Below are 20,711 nucleotides of genomic sequence, written 5' to 3' on the forward strand. Positions count from 1 at the left end.
CTGAGGGGAGCAGGGCAGCTTCAGCCAGTTGGGTGCTGCTAGATGGGGGAAAAAGGGGTCTCATTTTGTGAGCACCTCCTTATTCCTTGTTGGAGAATCTGTTCTTGGAAGCAGTTAAAAAGGACCTTTTATTTCTTCTCCAACTAATGCACATGCAGCATGCAACGTGCTTTGTTGGCATGTTATACCAAAGGCACAGGCTTCAGAGAGAATTGTCCAACAGAAGGGGATAATAATCACTGAATATCTTCCCATGGCTTATTTTGTTAACTGGTAATCTGTTTACTCATCTTCTGATAGTGGATGCAAATCCATCTGAACTTCCACAAAGACATTTATTAAACCCCATTAAACTAAAGAAGATCAAGCCCAGTGCAAGCGATGGAAGGAGAGCAGGGGTTTCAGTCAAAAGGTCTACATAGATGAGATTCAAGTCCACTATGAGGTTCCTCAAGATCAGCCTTTGAACTAATCTGATTTTAAAATCTTTATCAATGATCTTGGGCAGGTTAAAAAGTTGGGGTTGAGATGTGGATGTTGGAAGAGGGGAATACCGAAAGGGAAGCAGCTCCAGGGGACTGAGTAATGGGAGTGGGGTGGAAATTTAGTAACACACAATGTAAAAAAACAATTGGTCATAGCAAGAAGTTTTGCTACTTACTCAACACATATTGGCTAGAAAAAAAAAAAAAAAAAAAAAAAGAGAAGAGGAAGATGTGGTTACGAACAGAGGAAAATGATGAATCCAGTCCCAAAATATATCAGGGGAGATATTCACAGACAGGAAAGTATTACTCCTACTGTAGTAATATTTTTAACTGGAAGACTATGTCTTTTTTTGTCTTTTTTTTTTTTTTTTTTTTGAACTGTAATAATTTTTTAATACTCTGCACATTTCTCTTTACTTGGTTACAGGGAGAATCAAACATGAAATTGGCAATAAAAAAGGGGTGCAATTAGTTCTTTAACCAGCTACTGAAACCTTTCAAATGCTTCACTGGGAAGTGTAAGAATGCACAACTGACTGCCAAAGAAGAGCAATGTTATTTAATTATTTCCCTCCCCCCGCCCCCCATTTCTTTCTTTCTTTCTTTCTTTCTTTCTTTCTTTCTTTCTTTCTTTCTTTCTTTCTTTCTTTCTTTCTTTCTTTCTTTCTTTCTTTTCTTTTCTTTTCTTTTCTTTTCTTTTCTTTTCTTTTCTTTTCTTTTCTTTTCTTTTCTTTTCTTTCTCTCGTATTTCTAGAATATTTTATATTTGACTTTTGTATCACTAGGTTGCTGAAACTCACTTTGTATCTTATCTTTCTTGATTTTTGTCTCTAAGTATTTGCACTGTTTTTCTATAAGAATTCCCAGTAATTAAACTGTTGTTAATTTTACAAGTGTATCAAGTTTATTCAAAAATAACAGGTTTTGAAGACAAAAAGGGAAGAACAATTCACTAGAATAGTTTGATTCTTTTGCAGAACTACTATTCATCTGTTTACTGTTATAAAAACTGCACCTCACATACTACTTGATAGCTTTTCCTAGTGTACCTCTTTAGATATCATTCTATAAATTTCGTATTCTCTTATATATATATATAAAAAAAAAAAAAGTGAAAAAAAAAGAAAATAAATATTAGACGTGTTACAGTTTTCAAGAATGGTCTTTGAATGTTGTGCTTGAGCTTCTAAATCACTTTGAAGTCAAACATTTGTGGACAGGAGGGCAGAGAACATACATAACAGGACCACTAGCCTTCTTCCTCCATCCCTCCCCACCTGGGCATGCATTCAGTGCTGGTTATTCTGTTTCCTAATTATCTCTGAAAGCTTGCACATGCAACTTTATCGGGATTCTTATGTTTCCTTATGCTCTTGATGTTTCCATCCATTCCTGCATTTGAGAGTAAATCAAAATTAAAGTGATATTTAGCATGTACATGCTGTGCACAGCACACTTGCTTGCCTATTCTTCACTTCCTTTTCACATCATTCTTAATGGGCCTTTAAGGACATATCTGTATTCCCGGAGTGTTATTTATGGTTCTGACATCATCCCTCAAGGTGAACAGTACTTTGCTGTAGAGTATTTACTCTTTTATAGTAAATCTCCCTGCTGCTTTCTATAAAAACAGGAAAACAGCTGCAACTTTTATAGGTGAGAATGAAGGTTTCTCCCTCCTCTTAACATACATTTCATCATGGGGAAGTTAAAAGTGATCTTGGGAGGAGAAACAAAGCCTGAGTGTGGTCTTTCATGGTTGAATTTTATCTGTATTCCTTCAGCTGACATTAAACAAAATGCATAAAGCCACACCAGATGTTTTTATTATCATTCATTACTTATATGAATGCAATATGGGCAAGCACGGTACAGAAGAAAAAAGTGGCCTTGGACCATGGGACTAGATCTATCTTGACAAGCATTTTGTTAAACAGTTAAGTGTATGCACAGTGTCTCTGGATTAATCAGTGTAGAGGAAAACAAAATGTATAAAGAAATGCAATCTACAAATCACAGGCACTGAGAGCACATTCACTGCAGAGGCAGGGGAGAGCTGGAAGGTTTCACAGCTTCTTACTCGCCACTCCAAGAGCCCATTTGGTAGAGGGAGCCTGCAAATACCATGTAAAGAGTAGCTCTGGAGAGGTTTCTAGCACATGCATCTAATTAGAAACAAAATAAAGTGTAATTATTTTTAGTTAGCTTTTTTTTTTTTTTTTTCTTTCTTTCTTTCTCTTTTGTAACTGTGATTTTAAAAGAAGCTGCTTATATTATTTCCACTTGCATCTGAGCTGAACAAAGTGCGATGATGTAGTACATAACACGTGCTTCAGTCCAACTGCCTCCAGCACTTTGTGCACTTAACACAATGAAGCTTTCCGACAGCTGGAAAGATCTGCAAGGTTGGGGGGTCGAATGGAAATTTCTGCATATTATCACCTCTGGGATATGTTTTTTATATCAGCATTTTAGGTGAGGGATTCTTCTGAATGAAACCCTTCTGCACTGCAGCAGGAGGAGATCACGTGCCAATCCACCCTGTTTAGATTGTACACCCAAAATTTATACACCCAGAACAACACAGAGCAAATCCAGGGCCAAACCAAGAATCTGTTGTGATGCAAAATATCTGCTTGCTCAAAACTTCATTGCTCCTAAATGAAGCACTAAAACCAGATTGTCTTGACCCATAGTCAGTGTTGGTGCTTCAGCCTCCTTAAAATTGATGCAAAACCTGACAGTTCTTATCCCAAATCCACAGTATGGTGTTTGCCACATCATACGAAGCTCTGCATTTATCTTGGAAGGTGTGGAATTTTTGGGCCCAAATGCTTCTGAGTCAGATTTCTCTTCTTAACATAGGCAATCCAAAATATTACGGTTGTACTAAAGCAGTGGTGAATTCCTCCAGGCTTCAGTAAAAGCTAGAAGCTTTATTTTGTTAATTGGCTGGTCAAATGTTATTTCTGAATCTTCAGAAAGCTTTTCTTCTGAGTGTTCTCCACAAAGCTAATGAGTACATTTGAGCCCAAATGTGTTTAAATAAAGATAATTTATAGTAAACTTTCAGAAGGATAACGCTGCCTCTCTCGATAAATTTTGCTGATGTGTGCAGACTGAATACTGCCCCTAGAGCTTCACAAGAACTTTAGAATTTGCTCCCTCCTTTGTTCCACGGTTAACTGGCCAAATATTTCAAACATTTTCCTTTAAGAAATGTGTCCTTGTGGGGGAAAGTCCATTAGTAACAGTGTACTTGCATCTTGTCAGGACCAGACTTTAATGGCTGTTTGAATTTTAACTATTATTTGCTAGCTGTTCCTGCTCATGCCAACTAAGTCTATAATAAAAGCCATTAAATACCAAGTAACTGGCCTCGGTGTAGCTGCAGGGTACTGCACTGTGTATGATCTGAATTTACCCGTTGCAAAGCAAAGTTGCAAAGCAAAGACTTTGACCCTTAGAGAGCTACCGGAGATGGAAACCTTTTTTTTTTTTTTTTTTTAAATTTATTTATTTATTTGTTTATTTATTTATTTATTTTCCCCAAAGGAGACTGCCTATAAGAACAAAAGTACTCTTCTTTGCCCCAGGGAAGATCAAGTGTAGTCTGAAGGTACTGTGACAGATCATTACCCTTTTTCCTATTTACAGGATGAATGAAGATGTTGAAAAATATTTGGCACTGATTTGCTGCAAAATATGGGACAAGGCAAGCTGGCGTTTGAATTGGTGCCCCAATGAAGAGCGAGGGAGCTGCCAGCATGCCTTGATGAACTGGGCAGGTGAGTGCAAGTCAACTCTATATTCTTCTGTCCTCTGCCTCTGATTGCTACTTTCTGAGCACCAGAAACCCTGGTGGCCCAGAAAGCAAAAGTCTGTGAATCGCTGCCCAAAGAGTAGGGTGTGAGCAGAGGAGCTGCGGACAGAGCAGACAGAAGCGATAGGCACAGCATCGGGCAGATAGAGCCCTGATTGTGTAACATCAAAGGACACACCAGAAAAAGTTCCCAGAACATCTGCTGTGGGTCAAAGGAGAGGGCTACAGCCTCTTATCTCAGTGAGGAGAACACAGACCCTCCTCAAGCAGAGCCTTGTCCTGCTGTAACCTGAGTAAGGAGGCTGGATAAGAAGGGGGACGTGCCGTCCGCCTCCTGAGACCGCATCTGAGTGGAAGCATTACATCGCAATTTAAGGGAAAAAATAGCACAACCCCCCGAGAGATTTATCTTCCACTTTCTGAATGGATTTTCTGCAAAGACCTGGGGACCACAACGAACGCTGGCAGCGTTTTCACTTACACAACAAATCTGATTCTGAGCCATTTAAAGTGGTTAGAACTAATAAATCAAATTTTGTAAGAGCTAAAGAGAGAAAAGTTAAAGGCATGATGGTTAATGTGAAGAATTTGTATCTTTAAATATAGATGTGAGGCAACAAATGCAAGTAAAATACTTAGTGCATGAAAGCAGAAAGGTAGGACAAAGGTTAAAATAATTAAAAATTCCTGGTTATTTACTTATGGCCCAAAGTCAACTGAAGAAAACAGAAAGCCTTAGTGGGCTTTGGAATAGGCTGTTAAGACATTTGCACATCTTAAATGATTGCTGGATGCAACCAGTGCACTGAGACCAGAGTGCAGAATGGAGAATTAAAAATAAGCAACACATTAGCTGAAATGGGAGCATAACAGAGAGCTCACAAAGCAATTTTCCATGCAAAGCCCTAACACACAAAAAATAACAACGAAAAAAAAAATCCAAAACAAAATGCAGCCCTCACAAGTGATGTTCAAAACAATGCTTGGCTAGAAAGATGACTTTTACACCATGTACCAAATGTGAGCAAACTCCACAGCTGGGGACACTAATCTGAAAATGTTCACTGCATGAGCTGATCACTGTAGGGGTGAGGAAGAAATTTATTTCCCTGAAGAACAATAACCTATTGGCAAGGTGTACCACAGAAACGCTTCACCTTTTTCCACCAGCGAGTGTTGTTCGTGGCTGGATAGCAGCCTTGACAGACCATTAGGTATCATCTCTTGAGGCAGTATCAATACGATATTGAAGGTCGCCCAGGAAAAATGCTGTTTAGCTGAAAGGGCTTTCCATGTGATCCTGTAGGAATAGCTTACTGAGGCTTTGCTAGCAAGCTACCCAAGCAGAGAGTAATTTGCAACACTTAGCTCACTGTCTAAAGTAAATCACAATGCATTTTGCATTTAAGATGTTTAATATAAAGCTAGCAGCATATGGGGGAACAATGTAGGATTGGCCTTCTTTGGATTAGGTTATTTACACTGAATTGGCTCTCTCTTTCACTAAAAAGCATAATGCTGTGTAATTTCATAGGGCTGGAAAGCTTGATTCCACATAGGTTAAGACTTAAACTGCTTGCAAAGTGCCTGGATCATTTATTTCTGTTTGCGTGCGCTGTGCCAGTTGTCACTGAGGCCCAGGAAAGCCCTGAGAAAGCTGCTGCTTCCAGCTACCCGGTGGTGGTTTTCACAGAATGATACTAAGTGCTTGAGCTACAAGATTAATTTGCTTCTATGTTCTTTTTTTTATTATTATTTTATTTTTATATATATATATATTTTTTATTAGAATCAGCTCAAGAGTTTCCACGATTTCAGTGATGTTTAATGGGGATTAGTTTGAAGTAAAAACGTGTTTTCCATTTGTCTGAGAAAGACACAACAGGGAGCAGAGCCCTGGATATTACCGAAAGCTTTGGGTGGTTCTGGGAGGCCAAAGGCCGAGTGACTTCAGATTTCAGTGGAGTGTAATAATCCCCTAGAAATGCACGGCTTGGTGTGTCTTATTGTGCAATTATGGCATGGAAATTGTAGGGCTTTTCTGAGCTGTGGATTAGTCACTGCGTGTCATTAACACAGGTATGAGATGACGGTCAGGCAGCACCAGCCGCATCCGGAGCTACCTGCAGAAAAATCTCCTCTCCCATTTTCCCTGTTCACTAGGATGCGGTATCTCTTCTTCAGTTTAACAACGATTTAAATATAGAGTAGCAAATGATGTAGAAGGTAAGGTGATCCCCTGATTCATGGACAATGAGTTAGTCATTTTGCCTACCTCAGGATATTTATACAGTTCATTAGTGGGACAAAGAATTGTTATTTCACAGCTCAAAGAGGCTACACTGTGCATTGTTTTTCTATTCAGTGGTGTCTGACATATGGTAGACTTAAATCTCTGTACTTATCAAATGACTTGCCAACATGGAACATACTGGCTTGTTTCATAATACTTATTTTATCTATTCACTTATATTCGGTTGCTAAAACAAATATTTTCCTTGGCTCTATAGCAGTGTTTTCTGTGGGTTGCTAGAGGTAGACAAGCGACGTTTAGCAGGCTGGTGTTTCTCCCTGCATCCATCCTCTGAATGTCAGCTCCAGGAATAGGTGCCCTGAGAGACATCTTGAACATCTTTAATGTCACAGAGACATTACTGTTTGAAAGACCTGAATCTTTCTGGGGAACCTTCTCACCATGACTGCTTAACACCTCATTGTCCTGAGAGAAAGATTTTATGTCTGCTGGGGATACAGCACTCCTGTGGTCCCTTGATTTTTTCCGTTTGGACAGCCAGAATACTTTAACCATGGTGTGAGTAACACAATATTGCTCCAATTGATTTTTCTTTCATCTCAGCTATTTGCTAGCTGCCTTTCTTGGGACAGATTTGAATGCTGTTAGTGACCTTCTGAAAACACCGTGTTCATTATTAGAACCAGGTCATAAATACCCCTGGGCACAATGAAATGCCTCACCTGCGATTCTTCAAATAGTTTCCACTGCTATTAATTCTTTTAGGTGTATGAGGTCTCCCACATGTCTGTTCACTAAATAGATATCATGTGGAGGTACCTGAATATAACATTTTGGCATCAAATATCTTCTATGTAGAATACATAGAAGTATTACTTGTAGATTAATCAATGTACCAAATTCTTGATTTCCTGGAATAGGTCATTAAGAGGGAGAAAGTTCAACTTCAAATGGGAAACTGAACTTTTCCAAAGTTCATTGGTGTTAGAGGTCAAGCTTTAGTTCAGCTCATTACAGACACAGATGTTAAATTCAGATTAGGAGTTACATTTTGGGAAAGTTTAAGAGGTTTTGGGATCTGTGGTTTTGGCCTAATCCACTCTTTAATCAAAAACGACATCCCTGGGCAAGAAAGTCTTCAGCTCTCTCATACCTCTCTGAAATATGCATTCATACATACAGAAGCTATTTCAGTCTTGATGAGGAAACTCAGGTCATGTTTATTCCCACAATACAGTTGAATAATCTCCTCAAGTCCACATGAAAAAAATAAACGAGGACTTTTTCTTTTTTGTCAACCATGACTTCTGTGAAAGTGATATATGATATGCTACAGCTATGCTCTTTTGGACATCAGCATCTTGTTTTGTGTTGTTTTTAATTACTTTCATTATAAACACAATGACTAAAATCGTGTTAAATTTAGAAAACAGCTTCTTCAAGTTTCTGCAAGAAAATCTTGCATGTTCATTCATCAATGCACTTTTTGCATTATGTAGCCCCCACTTAGAGGTTTGAAGAGTCCCAGTACCCTTTATGTAAAACCTTTTATGGCTTGTACAAATACTTCCATGTGGTATATCTGACAAATGTGACTTTCATCTACTGAAATTTTCTGGCCTGAGAGTGGTGCCTGAACTCTTTGCATAGAGAAGTCAGAATTCGCTACAGAGAAAGGCACCAGAAGAGGGGCTGCTGCAGAAAGCCAGCTTGTGAAGGGGTGGTAGCACTGCCGCAGTGCTGTGCTGTTCTCCAGCCACCTGCCAGCCAGAGCAGTTACTGGGCTGGGTTGTATCCTTGTTTAAACACAAAAACAACCACAACAAAATGGAGATAACTGTCAATTTATAGGGTTGTATTACAATCACAGCTAAAAATCTGATGATCACGGTGTGTTATGTAAACAGCATTTATGAGTACGTATAAAAATGAATTTAGTTACTCAAAGTTACTTCTTCACAGCAGGTAAATAAAACGTGCATTTTATATGCAGGTGAACAAAAGAATTAGCCACAGATATGTGACTGGAACTGACCCCAGGCTTTCTCCATCTAGCATTTACTCCATGAAGAAAAGGAATTTGCTAATATATAGTATTTTCTGTCAAATATATATGCCAAACAATTGAAAAAAAAAAAGTTAAAAGAACACTCATGAAAGAAATAGTATCTCATGACTATTTGTAAAGATGTAAGAGTATTTAGTTCTGGGTAATGTCATACAACAGATGTCATTCAACAGATCAGACAGCTTTCAGAAGTGACCAACAATGATTTTGGGCTGGAAGGACTGATTCATAAAAGTAACATAACAGTGTTAGTTTGTTCTTCTTGTTTTACCAAATATCAACATTGGAAAGGGATGGTTTAGTGCAGTATATGAAACATAGCTAGAATTATTGGGATGAAGTCAAGGGAACAAGTGCCCTAAATAGGAGGGAAAACTTTCTGACACGGCTGTCTCTTAGGCTGCAACAGTCTGCAAGGAGAAGTGATTGAGGCCACATCTCTTGGAACATTTGAAACTAGCTTAGCCAAAGCACCAAAAACTGCAGCACAGAGAACAATCCTGGCTTGGCAGGGGAGCGGACAGGATTAGCAGAGGTCTTTCCTAGGGTTGCAGAGGGGCTGCTGTAGGGGTTCAGAGCTATTTTTGTCTTTTACGACAACTGTTTGATGAACGACTCTATTATTTCCCAGCTGTCAATGAATATGAGGAAAGTGTTTCCTGTGGAGTAAAATCTTTCCTCCAAGGTGAAGAATCAATTGGAGAAAAATACCAATGTCACATTCCAGTGCTTCAGTCCTTATTGTGCTTGGCATGTCGTTTCCTCCGTCCTACACAGCAATTGGTCCAAACCAGGACAGAACCAGCCTGTTCTGTCTAATAAAATTTTATTGCATTGCTTTTCAAAATAACAATTCCTATACTAGCACTTTGAAAGCCAGGAAGGCACACAGGCAAGAAAAAACATGCCTACAACTCATTAAGGCTACGAAAATAGTTGCATAAAAGGATCTGACAATGCAGTGCAGTTTGTCATTCCAGTTTCATTCCACTAATTGTTCTTTTTTTTTTTTTTTTATTTTTTTATTTTTTTATTTTTTTTAATGAAGAACTATCACCCCAAAATAGACTCTTCCCATAAGAAAGCACAAAGATGAAATTGGAAATAAAATCATTAAGTCTTATTATCTGTACAGCCACATCATTTTTTTTTATTATTTTTTTTTCCAATGACCTTCTCAATTTCCATTTTCTCTGTCAGTTGTGCTCTCTTAAATTCTGCAGGAAAGGAGGAAAAAGGGATAAAAGGAAGTGGTCAAGACACCATGTTCTGTGGTGTTGCAATAACGGGAAGCTGACCGCTTTCAGCATTATCAGTCATTCCTACCCAGGTTCAGCTGCTGGAAACAATCACCAGCAGCATGGTGTTTGCACTGAGCCCCCTCACTTCTTGACTTCCAAAAACTCCAAAGAAAATCTATCAGAATCTGAGCAGGAATTTGCTTTGCCTTTGGATGCCAGAGCTCCCCACAATGGCTTCTGTCTCAGGTTATGGAAGCAAAGTGGTTTCTGAAGAGACGTGGTGACCTAACACTGGTGCCCTAAGTCTCGGTGCAGACGTTTGGCTCTTTCCTGGCCACCTACCAACACAAGCCTTTCCCCATCCTTCATTTTTCTATTTTTCTACCAAGTAGGCCCTGCCACAAGAACGTTGAACTCTGCATAACTCAGTCAGTCACTTTCGGCCCCTGACTGAACTCTCCAGAACCCCAAACCCGGGCTGGAGGCAACCGTGCGGCGCTGTCGCTAACGGAAGGCTGAGGCACCCAGATGGCTCCCAGCTGCTACCTCAGGCCTCCCTTTGAAGCCCTGTCAGGCTGTCTGAGGGCTGCTTTGCCTCTCTCACACACTCTTTGCCTTCATTATTCCCCTGCCTTTCCCCTGTGTGCTTTCTGGGCTGCATTTGCCCCCTCAGCAACAGTCCCTTCCCACCCGCCTTTTCCCAGACACCGCGGGCAGCATTGCCCAGGCTGGGCCCTTGGGGATGAGGGGCTTCGGGCAGGCCCGAGAGGTTTTGGGGGGCTTGGGATGGGATGGGGAGCCTGCTTGGTGAGGGAGGTGAGACTCAAGGGCAAGTGCAGGCTGTCTGTTAAGCTAGAGAATAACAAGGTGTAAAACACAAAATAAATGAATCCCTTTTGTGGCCCCTGAGCAGAATGGGCCTGGTGTGGGGAATTCTTGAAAGGCACATGGTAACCTGTGTGGAAAAGTATCCCATTATAAAGCCTGTGCCCACCAGCAATCTACTCCAAGGCTTACTAAGCCCTTTGGGATCTGAGTCTGTTTCAGAAAGCCTTCACAAAGAACATTACATTTCTTCTTGTGGTGTTTTATTATTATTAACTATTTTAGTCTATCAGGGTTCCCATCACAGCGGGTTGAAGAGCTGCCCCTTCCAGATCACCCTGATTTCAGTTCATATCTCCTAGTCAAAGGCAATACAAGCCTAGAAACACAGGCAGGTATGTGCATGCTCCCATGAAACACTGGCCACTGGCAGGACTGTGGTACCGTACATCAAAAGGGTCTGCCATTTTATCTAAGAAACACTTCAGAGTAAAGTAACTGAGTGATTATATTTGCTGGACTTGTTACTTCACTTAATATATAGAGAAACTTCTACCTCATCTTTCTGACGTCCTCCCTTTCACTCACAACCTGGAAAGCGCAAGGAGAAGTCCCTAAGAATGAGAGCAAATGTTTCTGAGATGGTTGCAAATGAACTCTTTAATATGAAAAGAAAAAGAAAAAAAAAAAAAAAGAGATAGAGATGATCTCCATTTAATTTCCTCTGTTCACAACAAGATAAGTCCATCCTTCTCTTATTACATCAATGGAAGTCGCAGTCGGTGATTTCCTTTGCCATCCTGCTAGATAAGTATGAATGAAGCTAACATGTCATTGGATCTTACACAGGTGGATGAGGGAGTCACCCTCACAGAGCTAAGAGCCGTTCCAACCTGTGTAAGTCCCTTTAGCAAACACTACCTCAGAGGGGCCTGAAAAAAGGTGGGTCATGGCCAGGCACAGCCTATTACACACACTTAAAGGTTGGTGTATAGTCAGTGCACATTGATCCTTGAGGCATGAGCTCCTATTTAGGCCATGCATCTCCACAACTTCTGTACTTGCAGGCAGTGACAAATAAGCTCCATCAGGCTGCTGGTATCGACTGCCTTTGTACTGTCTCATTCTGTGCCTGTTTTATGCTGCTAATGCTGAAAAGATTTCAATTTTAAAAGGGAAAAAATGGAAAAGAAAAGCATAGTGCCATTGAATCCACAGAGTGCCATTGAGTCCCTAACTCATTCCCCAGCTGTTTGCTCCAGGCACTGGGGAGTTATAAATAGCTGGGAGCAAGAGTGTGGAACAGTGCTATATACATTTTGTAAACGGAGCTCTGAGCAATGTCCTGGTTTCAGGACCAGTGAAGTCAATAATGGCCTAGAATCTACCTCCACGTGCAGGTTATTATAACATGGAATAATAATAAAAGTGTTTCTGGATTTTCACAAGTTCAAGTCATAAAGAGTAGGGAAATTATATATTTACTCTGCCTTCCAGTCACTTTTTGTAGTTTTTATTGGAACTTTTCTCTGAGAAGAGAAGGAAGAAGCGATGTTGGTCATCTCTGGACAAAGAAGAAAAAGGAGAGAGAAAAAAAAGACACAAAAGACTTGAGTCTAACTTCAGTTCTGTTGTCATCTTTCAGGTTTAACAGTGCTGCAGTCAACAGTAATAATCATTTAAGCAAGTCAGTATCTCTTTCAGTGGCTTCCAATTATAGATAGTATTGCAAATAAAGGAATCAGTGACAAAACCACTGTTGATTATCATGCATTATTTGCCAGAGCAAGCCATGTTTCTTCATTACTACTAAGCAGAATTACAGTGAGTCATTCTATCAGAAAATCTGAACCATGTATAATAATTAGTAGTTCAATATAATAAGGCCAGGGTGGGGAAGATATAATGAAGCTGTATTTAGTATGGGACTGGGTACAAGGATTTATGGATATATCTTATTCTGTTTCATTGAGGAATATCATAATAGTAGTCTCCTGAAACAAGTATCTGTATATGTGTGAAAAAAATTGAAATTTCCCTGTTGGACTCTATTTTGCTTGATTTTTTTTTATTTTTTTTTTTGAGTCAAGTAGAATTATATTAATTGAAGTCATTTGTGACCTTTGAAGTTCAGCATAAAATGGGACTAACTGCTCTTACTGCAAAGTAGAATACATCAGATTGTGGGACTGTAAGATATTCTGCTAGTCAAGAGCTAAATCCCTCTTAGGGCACAGATATTTTTTGAGCCTACTTTGAAGTAGGTAGCAGATGACATCTTCAATTTGATGGGGGACAGATTCTCTGTCATTGCTGTAGGTAACCCCACCACTGCCACTTTGACCAGGAGAAACTCTTAAGATGGTCGTGGCACTGTTTGAACAGAGTAATTTCTACAGCAGGCTATTGCCTGCACTCCTATGGACTTCTAAGGAACTTCTGACTGGTGGCCTGAAGGTGCAGAGGACATTGGTGGCAACCAAAATAAAGAAGATACTAAGCAGAAAAAGAAGGACCATCTGACCAAATCAAAGCTAAAGAGAAAGACAGCATCCTACAGCCATCAGAAAGGGCAAACAGTGATTGGTTCAAAGCAGGAGATGAGACACAAAAAGAGTACATATGCAGCTGCTTCAGTTCCAAGTGGTGTGCTTTGCACATGCTACTGAAGCTCCAGCTTGTGTGACAGAAACAGTCATCTGCAGGCAAAGGGGGTGTTATATTATCTACTCTAAGATGATCTTGTTTTCATTTTTATCTTGCGTGTGTTGTCATCTCCTGCTTTGTAGTGCTACAGACTTGTCTATGCTACAAGCATGAGGCTGCACTCAGCAGTGTGTGGTAATTAAGCCCTTTGAGGGTCATGCATATTTTAATTATTACTTGTTTTATTGTCGAAAGCTTGCCCACATGAGATGCAGTCTTGCATTCCATGTGGGACTGAAATAAGGGTCAACACATTCCTTCAGAACCCCAAATATTAAACAGACATTAATTTGTTTTGAGCTTTGCACATTTTAGATGAGCATAAATCAAGATGTATAATGGAGAAAAAATTTCCTCCATATGTTGGAAAGTTGAACTGAGACACTAACGCTAAGTGACAAAAAGTGGTGGCTGCAACAGAAAGTGATTAAATGATTTGTTTACCATTTATGTAATGTATGAATGCACCTTGTCTGTGTTAAAGCAAAGTAATGATAGGTTTTCCACCAGCAAGGGCTGTGAATTTTAGCTGTATTCCCATTTGGGATTCTGAAGTTCTCAGGTTCCGGCTTACACAACAGCAAAGTCTAAACGCAGACCAGTTTTTCATCCATGAAATGGAAGTTAAATAACACTTGACTGAAGTAGACAAAACAAGAAGATACGTAGACTAACTGGAAACATCAAGATTTGAAAATTACCTGATAGGAAAAGGGAGGGGAAGGGGATCAAAGACGTCCCAGGGAATGAAAAATTCCTTCACAGTGCTTCCTGTTCTCTCTGTTATGCTAACCAAGGTAGGATTAGGTTTCAGCTGCCAAAAGAAATAACATTTGTAGATTTTTTTTGGTCTGGGGAAGTGGGATAGAAAGATTTAAGACAGCTTTTTCCAAACTATTTGCTTTTTGTCAAGCAGTCAAGTCTAGTTATTGTTATTAATTTGTATCACAGAACTACCAAACTGAGACTGGCTTTCCATTGTATTAGCTGCTGTACAAATATCCCGTCAGAGGCTGGTCTTACCTCAAAGAGCCCGTAATCTGAATGGACCAGACAGACAAAGGGCATTTTGCCCTAAGTTGTATGGCTGTTTAGCCGTTGAGCTGGAAATTATACTTATCTCTTCTGAGTCATAACCTAGTACCTCAGCTACTGGAGTACAGTTCTGGGGAACAGAACCGTTGTTAAATGAAATGAGCCTGCCTTCTTGTATCCAAACACAGGATAGGGTGAGAGTGGTTATGAGTTCCTTCAAGCATCTCTGTGATCACGCAGGCAAAGGTTTATGCAGCTACTTTAGATTGGACAAGTATACTTCCCTGTGTCTTATCTCTGGGAGTTCAGAGGAAAACGTTAGAGGTAAAAAATCAATACAGTGGTGTTGGATTATTATTATTATATTATTATTTTTTTTTTTTTCCAAGCTGGCCTCAGCCTCTGGTAAACTGTTGTCTAGGCCAGCTCCTCTCAAATCACAAAGGGTGTTTAAAGAGCTTTAGGAGCCTGCTCTGCATAGGTGCTTTTGTAGATCCTCAGGGCTCTGAATAAAAATAAATACTAAAGACCCTGAAAGCTAGGGAGAGAGAACTGAAATTATGCTGAACCTTTTGAAGATCCTGTAATGTTACTAAAAGTCACCCATGCACATGTAAAAGTATCTTAGTGTTAAAAAAAATTGTCATCCATTCTGTAATATATACTGCCCATTGAGTCTGTGCTCTCAGCTACAGCAAGTGCAAGGTTAACATCAGTTAGCCGAACTGCCCCGTTGAGCTGGAGAGAGCTCATACCACCATGCAACAATTCATCCCTCGATTTAGTCCTTAAAGTTTGCTGTGGTTTTGGATTTCTATTCCAGGTTCATTTCATATAAAAGTTTCAAAAGTGCACAGGGTTTTTGTGGGGGGACTGCAGTCTGGTCTGCTCCTGACCTTGACTAGTCCAGAACTGTATCTAGAAATTCAGATGACCTAAATTCATCTTTAAGTGCCTAAATTCACCTTCAGGTGCCTAAATGAATAGCCTGATCATGATGTTGTGAAAAGTGGAAAGCAGTAGCAGGTCCATCTTCTGAAAGGTCCTGAAGCAGTATGGCTTCTGAGGAACAAGGGCTGTGCTCCACCCTGGCTCTCACCTGTTTCCAGGTATCTGCCTAGCAGGAACTGACATGCAATGCTCCCTGCCCCGTGTCTCAGGCAGAAAAGGATATTGCACTTGTATAGACTGGAAGTCTTTACCTTAGCCTCATGCTAACACAGAAACAAAAGACTTTCTGGAGAAAAAATCTGACTAAATAAAAGAGAATGTAAGTATGAACTTGAATCTGTTTATCCTAAGTGGTATTTCAGTGGGTAATTCAGAATCCAATCCTATGTGTAAATATTTGAAGTAGCATTTAAATTGTGAAGAGCTTTTCTGACATGGGAGAGTTTCCTGCTTCTTGTTTTTGAAATCCTAACTGAGATGTGCACAGGTGACTTTAGCTTTCTGCTGTGCATGTCTGAGCTGCAGACCGGGAAGTAGCGGGGCAAGCAGCAGATTGGCTCTCAGCCTTTTCTCAAGATGCCAGCAGTTATCAAAGCAGACCCTCTGAGTTTGCTCACAGGAACAAGCTGGGGTAAATGTTTAACTTGAGTCTTTGGAGTCTATGGCTTGTACCTTTCTTTATTATTAACCCAAGCCCTGTTTTTCTTTACAGTCGCACGGCTGCTGGCACACAAGAAACAAAAGGACCCTTGACATAACTTCCTCACAGAGGCACGAGCAAAGGTAAAGTACCTTTTATATTGTTTCCATACCTATACACTGGAGAGCGGCTGCACATTTCTGTGTTTGCCTTTTTTTTTTTTTTTTTTTAGGGCAAAACAACCAGACAATGACAAGCATTGCTTTATTGTGCCTATTTTAAAACTTAATTACTGGATAGATCCAGCTGATTTTATCCTATTTTGACAGAAAATGAAAATGTATCTGTACACATAGTACAAGAGTATACACACAGTGAATTCATTCAGACATTCATGCTTTCACAAATACATGCACACTCCTTACCATTGCTTTGCTCTTCATGCTACTAGCCTTATCTTTGTAACTATTGTTTTCCTCTTAATTGTTTTCTGTACTGCTCAAGTCCGAAAAGGTCTGCTTCTCCCTGTGGAGCGGCATGACTGCACTATCAAGATCTGAATTTACATCAGTCCTTTCACTGAGCTCACACAAACCAGATGTTCCATTTGTTTTGCATGCATTCGGCACCCTTGTTGATTTATTTTCTCTTCTCTCGACTGTTCAGAAATGACTAGGACACTAGTCCCACAATTGTTCTGTTTATTGTGTCAATAGAATGAATAGTTGCTCTAAAATAATGTTAAATATCTATGTGTGCTATGTGATGGCTCAAAATTGGTTCACAGTGAGAAGGATTCACTTGCCCAACTCTTCTTTTATTTGCTGTGGCATAAATTTACATGGAAATGATGCAACTGAGCTTTATCCACAGTAATGTATCAAAGGAAATTAGATTGAAGATCAAACAAGTGGCAATTAAAACAAGTAGTTGAGGACATTCAAACAGTTGCTGTTTATTGTGTTGTATTAGATATATATATATATATTACGTATATATCAGATAAATATAACACATTTTTAGAAACAATATTTTAATACAAATGGATTTTACAAATTTAAGTAAAAGAAAAACCCAATTTGTTCCTGTTTCCAAGAGCTCAGAATGCCATTTTAGTTCATGAATATATCCTGCAAGTGAAGTGTAAGCTCCATCTATGCAGACAATATCTCAGCCCCGATATATTCCTTAAGATCCAGGTTCAGTCTCTTCCTTGTGCTTATGTGCAGCCTTGTGAAGATGAGCATATCCCAAACTACCGACTGCCACTGGAAAGGAGATTTCTACAGACACTGCAGCTATGCTGTTTGCATTTTGGTTTACATTCAGTAACGTTTGCAACATGGTATAAGCTGCCCTCAGAGTAAAACAGTTTCTACACATTATCTCTGAGCTGTTTTAGGAATGTGGGCAATGAAAGCATTTGGCCTGTAAATACTTACGAATCTGTGAGGAAAGACTTACTTTATAAAATATGAAAGTGCATGATCAGGAAGCGATGTGAAGACACGCTGTCTTCATACTTCCTCAAAAAAAAAAAAAAAAAAAATATATATATATATATATAGCTGTTTGGAAGTAGTTCACACATCTATGATTCTTGTAAGCCTATTAGACTAAGTATTAAGACTCTACTATTCTCTATTTTGACCAAATACAGCAGGTTATTTAGCCCTAAAGATCTTTGGCACCATACACAAGGGATAATGCAGGGATGATAATCACAGAATGAGGGAATCTACTAGATTGTCACTTTACTCCCACTGGAGATAACTGAAATGAATGAAAGTTTAAAAAAAAAAAAAAAGGGGAAAAAAAAAATCAGTATATATTGGAAGGCTGTTAGAATATAGGCCCAAGTGACTATGAAAATCTGAATCATAATACAGAAAATGTAAATGAGGAGTTGCATTAATTTAAAGAGACTGGCACCTCGGTTATAAAATAAACAGGAAGTCAGTTGTGAAGCTCTGAACCTGTTTCCACAATGGCTGATTTCAGATTTTGTAATTTACTCAAAGATCAAGAGATAAACACGCAAAGAAAACACAACAAAACACAAACCTGATCTCTAAAAGAATGGGAAAATTGGCAAGTTGATAAAGAACCTTGAGTCTGTTCAAAGGTGACCTAGGTCAGCAGAGGACGAGTATGCCTTCTTCTTTGTCAGGAGCTCAATGTTTGTTAAGGGTCCATGGATTTCTCTATTTCCTGAATGTTGTTGTTTTGTTTTTTTTTTCAATCTGGCAATTCTACAAAGCATATGTTGAACTTTAAACTTATTTGCCTAGCCTGTTCTGGGTGCTACGAAATGCAAATAAAGATGCTGGCATCAAAAGGGGATGGAGTGCTTTGAAGATGAAGGGCTTGACAGGGAGCCAAGGAGCCAATGGACCCCTGAGAACTGGAATTCTCGTAGGACCAGGAGGACACTACATGTTGGTGAAAGCAAACACACCAGAAGGGAACTGGGGGAGCTTTTCAGTGTTTTCTCCTGATTAATTACTTAGGCCAATAGAACTACTAGAGTTTTGGTCCCTGTTATGCATTTATTTATTTTTATTTTTATTTTATTTTTTATTGGGAAAGGGAGAGGGGTGTTGTTTAGCTGTTAGCGGGTTTTTGTTTGGTTGTTTTATTTGGTTGTTTTTATTTTTAATGTAATGCTAACAATTCCAAAACCATTCTGGTGATATGAAATGATAAGATGGGATACCTCATCTTGTTTAAAAGACATATGATCAGAAAAATACCCTTCACTGGTACCACTGCTCCATCTAGGCTCAGTGACATTATTCTGACAATAAATAGATTACAAATTCTTGGGGAAAAAAGCAAAGACATAGCTCATTCCTGTGCTTCGTTCCAGCTCTTAATATGCTTCTCACCTCCTGTGTAACTCCAGAGCAAAAGAATCAATTGGCTAGCAGCAAAGTACAGTATCGTGTTAAAAATAGTGATAATCATAGAAATAACAATAATGCTATTCTAAGATATGATCGGGGTTCCTTTTCAGAAACTAATGATGTTAAAATAAATGGAATTATGTTGCTTTTCATTTTTTTTAAGTCTGTAAATTCCAAAAGAGGATTTGCCCCATTTCTACAATGTGCTTAAAGACTTACAGTGCACGATCAAATGCAGATTTATTAGGGGCATGAGGGGTTGGCATACGGCATTCTCTGCTTAAAGCTGCTCAGTGACTTTTCATTCTGGTAAATCGAGATTTTTTTCATCTTAATTATTATTCCTGAGACCATATGTGGTCTTGCATTTTCCACAGCTTTTTTATTACTGCACAGAAAAAGTGATGAGCACTCTTTGATATAAACAGCAAGGAAATCTGATGGTATAGATAGACAGTAGGATAGCAGCTAGAAAATGTGAATTGGAGAAAATATTACACAAAGTTCTCTAGTGCAAGGTTTTTCCTTCTTTTTATTGACCCGGTCAGTGAGAATGCCTCCACTGAGTTCACTGGATGTTGGATCAAATCACAGTGTCTCTCTAACTCTCCCCCTCTGCTGGCAATTCAGTTCTTGCTGTGCTGTCAGAGCTGCATAGGATCTCTGAGCTTTTCAGAAAAATCTTTTGAGAAGTCATACAGGAGCACTCTTATTTGAGCCAAAATATGAAACACCTAAGAAAACTCTGGGGCAGTGGGAAGCAGGAAAACTGAATAGATGATAGGGAATGACAAGTAGATTTTGCAGTCTGAATGGTATCTGTTTACATTTTATAGCAATCACAGCCAAGCATACAGAGTGTGCTTGATAACACATGGTCAAGAAGATAGTATTTCTGGTTCAAACATACAGAGCATTCAGTAAGTGCACCTTGGAGTTTTATGATACCTCATTTGATAACCCAAATCAATTTCCACCACTAAGCCAACAAAGCATGATATTATTCTTATATTAAGAAACGCAAATAACTTTCAAAACAGTGAGCTGCAGATAAGGTTATTTCACACGCTTTTGAAAGCCACTGCACTTTACTGAATATTACACGCTGTCATAGTCCATGTTCTGCAGTATCATACATTATAGATCCTCAAAATTATAATTCATAATGTGCAGGAAGATTGGATGGTTTCATACAAAATGTTTAGCTTGTGTGTTTACATGATGTGAGTGGCTTGACTGACAAGAATATTTTTCTACTTATGTTTCACAGCCCTTCTTGATGCAAATTTACTATTGTTGTTATTATTATTATTAATAATAATAATATGCTCTGCGCCATTCTCTGCTTTGTTCGGCACAAAGGCATGGAAGTTGCCAAATATAATTCACAAGCTCTATTGGAGGAAGAGAAATGCAGTCCTTTAAGTAAACTTTTCCACCAGTGTTTAGAAATTTTCTCTCAATAGAAGCAGAAGCATTTCTTTTCAATGGTTCTTCTGACCAGCTATGAATATGTTTTAAATATATAACACAGAAAACTGGATACTGTGAGGTTCTGATTTTGAATGGAAGCTTAAAATTCTCCACCTTTGATGGAAAATTTCTCACCTGAAAACGTGTATCCAATATTTTGAGAGTTATAGGAAGCTACTTGATTCCCAGATATTTGTTCAGATCTAAAGACAGCTCTGTTTCCTCCCCCCAAAACCAACTTCAAGCAGTGAATTGAGCATGTGATGAGCTAAGCTTATTTATTTGGTAGGCAGATTATTTT

The 20,711-nt window shown here is 39.1% G+C and overlaps 2 protein-coding genes across 4 annotated transcripts in view; both read left to right on the forward strand.

Annotated features, from left to right (window-relative positions):
* The first annotated feature begins 4,240 nt into the window (after window positions 1-4,240).
* Window positions 4,241-20,711, forward strand: part of KCNJ2 (potassium inwardly rectifying channel subfamily J member 2) — a 68,702-nt gene continuing 52,231 nt past the window's right edge. The window contains exons 1-2 of the mRNA XM_084491848.1: window positions 4,241-4,276; window positions 16,104-16,174. The gene's annotated coding sequence lies outside the window, so the exon portion shown is untranslated. The remainder of the gene's footprint in view (window positions 4,277-16,103; window positions 16,175-20,711) is intronic.
* KCNJ16 (potassium inwardly rectifying channel subfamily J member 16) overlaps window positions 15,643-20,711 on the forward strand; it is a 35,183-nt gene continuing 30,114 nt past the window's right edge. Inside the window, exons 1-2 of one of the 3 annotated variants that reach the window (XM_084491845.1) lie at window positions 15,643-15,710; window positions 16,104-16,174. The gene's annotated coding sequence lies outside the window, so the exon portion shown is untranslated. Of the gene's footprint in view, window positions 15,711-16,103; window positions 16,175-20,711 lie in introns of those variants that run through there. The other 2 variants (XM_084491844.1, XM_084491846.1) reach the window with 2 other exon arrangements.

Source organism: Aythya ferina (assembly GCF_964211825.1).
Source record: "Aythya ferina genome assembly, chromosome: 18".
Taxonomy (NCBI): domain Eukaryota; kingdom Metazoa; phylum Chordata; class Aves; order Anseriformes; family Anatidae; genus Aythya; species Aythya ferina.